The sequence below is a fragment of the Carcharhinus amblyrhynchos genome, chromosome 11, assembly GCF_965287045.1.
Source record: "Carcharhinus amblyrhynchos chromosome 11, sCarAmb.v2.hapA, whole genome shotgun sequence".
NCBI classification, from domain to species: Eukaryota; Metazoa; Chordata; class Chondrichthyes; order Carcharhiniformes; family Carcharhinidae; genus Carcharhinus; species Carcharhinus amblyrhynchos.
In genome coordinates this window covers 50,149,290-50,155,289 of record NC_137334.1, presented here as the reverse complement: position 1 = coordinate 50,155,289, position 6,000 = coordinate 50,149,290, and positions in this window count along the sequence as shown.

Sequence of the window (6,000 nt, the reverse complement as noted above, 5' to 3'; positions counted from 1 at the left end):
ATTACTTACGTGGCGAAAAACTGCAGCAGGTGACGGTGCAGAGGGACCTGGGGGTCCTTGTGCATGAGTCGCAAAAACCCAGCCTGCAGGTGCAGCAGGTAGTCAGGAAGGCTGATGGGATGCTGGCCTTCATAGCGAGGGGGATTGAATATAAAAGTAGGGAGGTCTTGCTGCAGCTGTATAGGGCATTGGTGAGGCCGCAGCTGGAGTACTGTGTGCAGTTTTGGGCACCGCACTTACGCAAGGATGTTTTGGCCTTGGAGGGAGTGCAGAGGAGGTTTACTAGGCTGATACCGGAGTTGAGGGGGTTGAGCTATGAGGAGAGGCTGAATAAACTAGGCTTGTACTCGTCAGAGTTTAGAAGAATGAGGGGAGATCTCATTGAGACATATAAGATGATGAATGGGATGGATAGGATAGAGGTGGAGAGACTCTTCCCGCTCAGAAAGGACAGTAGGACTAGGGGGCACAGCCTCAAGATAAAGAGGGGGCGGTTTAGAACAGAGTTGAGGAGGAACTTCTTCACTCAAAGGGTGGTGAATCTCTGGAATTCTCTGCCCGTTGAAGTGGTGGAGGCTGCCTCGCTAAATATTTTTAAGACGCGGGTTGATGGGTTTTTGATAAGTGAAGGGATTAAGGGTTATGGGGAGAGGGCGGAAATGTGGAACTGAGCCATGACAGATCAGCCATGATCTTATTGAATGGCGGGGCAGGCTCGAAGCACTAGAGGGCCTACTCCTGCTCCTATTTCTTACGTTCTTATGTTCTTAACTCATGCAATATGGAAGATTGGGGATAAGCACGAAGACAATGGGTAGCACCCACCAGCTTCAAATATGCTGGCGGTGAGCTACAAAATTCATCATGTAGATCCACTGTATTTATACCAACAGAATGCAGCTGATTTGAAAAATTAGTTCTGAAAGAGGCCATTCTGTCAATCAAGTCTGCACCAACCCTCGGAAACAGCATCCCACCTAGACCCTTCCCATACTCTGTTCCCACAGTTCTGAGTATTTACCATGGGCAATCCACCTAACCTACACACCTTTTGACATTAAGGGGCAATTTAGCATGGCTGATCCACCTAACCTGCACATCTTTGGATGCTGGATTGACTGCCTCAGACATTAAATGGTGGATTCAAATTTAAGATTTCAGAGTTTTTAAAAGGTTGCTGAAGGTATATATTGAAATATTATTTCCATTGTTGAGTAATTTGAAGAGGGATGTTTAGGATTAGTGCTAGAGGTATAAGGGAGGAACTGAGAAGAAATGTTTTCATTGAGGGTTTTTAGAATTGAAACCATGACAATGTTAGAAGGTTCATCAATCCCCTGCCAATTGTTCATCCTCTGCAGAGGATAGTCAGCAGATCCCAGCTATCCCCTCTTGGTGATATTTAAAGGCATGGGATTGCATTCCAGATGTGTGTTGCTGTCACACAGCTTTACCTTTCACCTCACTTTATAAGGCTTTTGCTCAAATCTGTAAGTCTCAGATGAATCAAAAATTCCTTCAAATTAATATAGACAAACCTCAAGCCATACCTTCTGGCTTCCATCAGCTCCTACGTGCCTCTTTTAATTATTTCAACTTCCCAGCTGTGTTGGACAAAGTTCAGTACTTTGGAGCCTTTGGGTATTGTTTCATCTGGAACATACTTGTTTCCCTGCATTTATTCTGTCACAAAGACTTAAGTTCATGTCTTTCTGCTATTTCTCTAATGTTCTTCTCAGTGCCCTTCCTGCTTCTTCCCCTCCATAAATTCCAATATATTACAAATGCTGCTGACTACATCTTTGTCAGCTTAAAGCTCCACACTTGCATCACCCCAGTTTTTTCTAGGGTCTTTGTTGCTACCTTCAGCACAGACTAGCTAACACTAAGGTTCATTTGCATGTTCTTTAGTCTGTTGACTATAGTCTGCTCTTTTACATCTTAGAATCCTACAGTGCATTCGGCCCATCAAGTCTGTATTGACCACAATCCTACTCAGGCCCTATCCCCATAACCCCCTGCATTAACCCTAGCTTGTTCCCCTGACACTAAGGGGCAATTTAGCATGGCTAATCCACCAAGTTCACACGTTTGGACTGTGGGAGGAAACCCACACACACATGGGGAAAATGTGCAAACTCCACACAGACAGTGACCCAAGCCAGGAATCAAACCCAGCTCCCTGGTGCTGTGAGGCACCAGTGCTAACCACTGTGCCACCAGCAACATTCTTTATATTTCAACTTCAGTGGCAGCAGTGGCAAGCACTGGTGCCTCAGCGCCAAGGATCAGGGTTCAATTTGAGTTGGGTTACTGTGCAAACTCCACATAGACATAATCCCTGTGTTTGCGTGAGACTCCTCCGGGTGCACCAGTTTCCTCTTAGTCCAAAGATATACAGGTTACATAGTTTGGCTATGCTAAATTGCCCCTAGTATCAGGGGGATCAGCCAGGTAAATACATGGCATTATGTGATAGGGCTTGGATAGAATTGAGGTCAATGCAGACTTCACTGGCCAAACAGCATTGTTCTGTACTGTAAGGGATTCTATGATTCTTTTTCAGTCAATATTTCTCTGTGGAACTTTCACCTTAAATCCCAATCTTCCTGCCTGCTTCCTTTAAAATTTCCCACAAATTTTTTAAAAAAACATCCCGCACCTTTTTTCCCTTGGCTTGGTGCCCTTTTGTTGCCCCCTCCCCCTCCACAAAAAAAAATGCTCTGTGATAGCTTTCTGGCAACAATATAAATGTAGTTTGAAGTGTTACTATCAGTGCTATTTAGCTAGTTCAGTCTTGCCAATGATTTTCACAAAGTAGATAAAAACTAGTAAGGGCATTCAGTCTATATATTCCATTTAGAAATCCCACTTCGTCCCCTATTCATAGCATCCAGCTGTTTCTTAAATGATTCAGGATTCCAGCGTTTCACTTTCCATTACCTAAATCAGAGGTCCGTTCCATTATTCTACTGTTAAGAATTCCTCAGGTGACCTTCCAGGCCCCACAAAAGGTTTTTTAATGGCTAATTTGTATCCATTTTGTTTCCAGGAAATGATACTCGGTTACCATTAATACATTGTCATTTACAAGTGTAGTGTCATCTGTACAACGTATGAAGAGGTAATCCAGGAAAGAATATTCAAATTCGGCTACTGCTAGATGAGCCCCTTGAGTGTATTTAATACCTTGCTGAGGATTGTTCCCAGAAACTTGAAGAGAACTAATAGTGTATGAATATTCAAACAGAGAAACAAACCGAAGCTAGAAATTACAGATTGTTTTAAAATAGGCTAGTTGTTAAAGGGATCAGTGATACTCTGTACGATCACCTTGAAAGAAACAACGGATGAACGGACACCACGCAACAATCACACGGCAGGAGCATTCCCTTCCAGCTGGGGGGGAAGCGGGGGGCACTTCAGCAGTCAAGGGAATTCAGCCTCCAATCTTCAGGCAAGCATCCTCCAAGGCGGCCTTCAAGATACATAACAATGCAGAGTCACCGAGCAGAAACTAATAGCCAAGTTCTGCATGCATAAGGTCAGCCTCAATCGGGATCTTGGGTTTACGTCACACTGCTTGTAATCCCATACCATACTGCCTGGGTTTGCAAAATCTTATTAACTGTCCTGGCGTGACACAATTCACACCTCTTTAATATGTGATTATCTCTTTCTACACACACTGTTCATACCTGAAAAGACTTGCATTCCAACCATTCTCCGTTCCAATTCATAATCATCTTGCAATTGTGTCTTTGCCTATATATGCCGTGTTTGTGAACTTACATCCATTCACCTGAAGGAATAATGCTCCAAAAGCTTGTGATTCTAAATAAACCTTGTGTTGTGAGATTTCTTATTGGGCCCCCCCGCCCTGCCAGTTCAATGCTGGCATCTCCACTTGAAAGAGACTGGGTCATTAGAACTCTCAACATGGCTTCTGGAAAAAATGGTCCTGTCCCAGCAACCTGGTTGGATTTTTAAAAACTTTTTGAGGCAGGCTCCTTTATGCATTAAAAAAAAGTATACTTGGATATTATAGAAGACTTTGACAAGGTGCCACATAATATATTTCTTGATAAGATCATCCTGTAGTGTGAGAGGTTAGAGTCCTGTAGTGTAGCAGTACTGATTCTAGATTGAATAAATGATTAGCTGCATTCTAGTAGGCAGAAGGTAATTCTTGATGGTAGTTACTCTGCAGGAAGACTAGTGAAAAGTAGGGTCCTTCATGGATCAGTGTGACATCTATTACACTTCATTATTCATGTCAGCATGTCAGTAAACTGTCTGTAGGTTCAATAATGACAACCATTAATAATGTTATATTTTTAGATGTGAATGCAAGACTCCAAACATATCTAAATAAAGCCATACATGTCGTTTATGTGGATTTCAGCAAAGCCTTTGACAAGGTTCCACATAGGTGTCTTGTAAAGAAGGTAAATTCACATGGGATACAGGCTAATTTGATTAAGCAGATTCAAAATTGGCTCGGTTGTAGGAGTCAATGAGGCAGAGTGTCTTGGGCCACAAGGTATAAACAGAATGGTCAAATGGGCAGATAGAATTTAACCCTGAAAGGTGTGAGGTGATACACTTTGAATACTTTCTCATTAAATTACTCCTTCCAAAGAATGGTATGACATTAGGAAGTTCTGTGGAACAAAAGGACCTTGGCGTGTTTGTCTACAGATCTTTGAAAGCAGAAGGGCATGTTAGTAGAGTGGTGAAAAAGGCATATGGGACATATGCCTTTGTCAATCACATTACTGGAAGGAAGTGATTGCACTGGAAGGAGTGCAAAGGAGATTTACCAGTACGCTGCCTGGGATGGAACATTAGGTTATGAAGAGAGGATGGAGAGGCTTGGGTTGTTTTCATCGTTGCAGAGAAGAGGAGTGACCTAATGAAGGTATACAAGATTGAGACAGACAGAGTGGATAAGGGGCAGCTATTCCCCTTAGTTGAAGGGTCAGTTGGTGAAGGGGGCATAGGTTCAAGGTTAGGGGCAGGGGATTTAGGGGGATGTGAGGAAAAACCCAGAGGGTGGACTGCCTGGAAAGGTGTTAGTGGTGGGTTGCCACACATCCTTCAAAAAGTACCTAGATGAGCACTTGGTGCATCAAAACATTCAGGGCTATGAATCAAGCATTTGCGGATGGGGTTATATAGAAGTTCAAGTGTTTCTAATGTGTTGGTACAGACTCGATAGGCTTCTTCTGCACTGTATGATTCTGTTGTCAGGAATATGTACATCATACTTAAAGGCAAGTGCTGTAATGCAAAAGTCTCAAGATTCACAACAAGTGCCATGAATCTTTAGCTTAAAATATTTTGATAGAATAATCTAGTGTAAAAACAAAAAAAAAAGGATTGCAGCATCCTTGTGGAAGACCTAAGTTTGTCTTCATCCAGAACCCTGTCAGGTTTTGGCCCTTTCACATGCTGGGTGATGTAAAGGACCAGCGAACTACCTAACTGGTATGTTGGGTGGGATTTTCTAGCCAGACCCATCACCAGGATCATTAGTCCTGCTGAAAGACAATGAACTTTTAGCTAGGTCACTGAATCTCCCACTGTGGGTCCCATCCTAACAGGGCTGGAAAATCTCAACCGTAGTTAATACGTTAGGTTCGCAGTATACTTGCCAAGTTGAGTGCAGCTCCAATGTCATCAGAAGCTCAGTATCATTCAGGATAAAGCAGCCCATTTGATTGGCAACCCATCCACCACCTCAAACATTCACTCCCTCCATGCTTAATGCACTGTCATTGGAACTGAAATATAATCACTGTTCCTGTATCATTGCTGGGTAAAAATCCTAGGACTCCACCTGTAGCACCTTTTTGAGGCCTAGGTTCAAATCCAGTTGAAATCGACAAGATGATGCTCATGCTTATAACTCCCTCGGACTGGCAACCAGCGGCAAATTGCCACTCTGTACTGACTCACCAGTGCTAAAGTTCTTAAGCAACTGTTTCACCCACCATT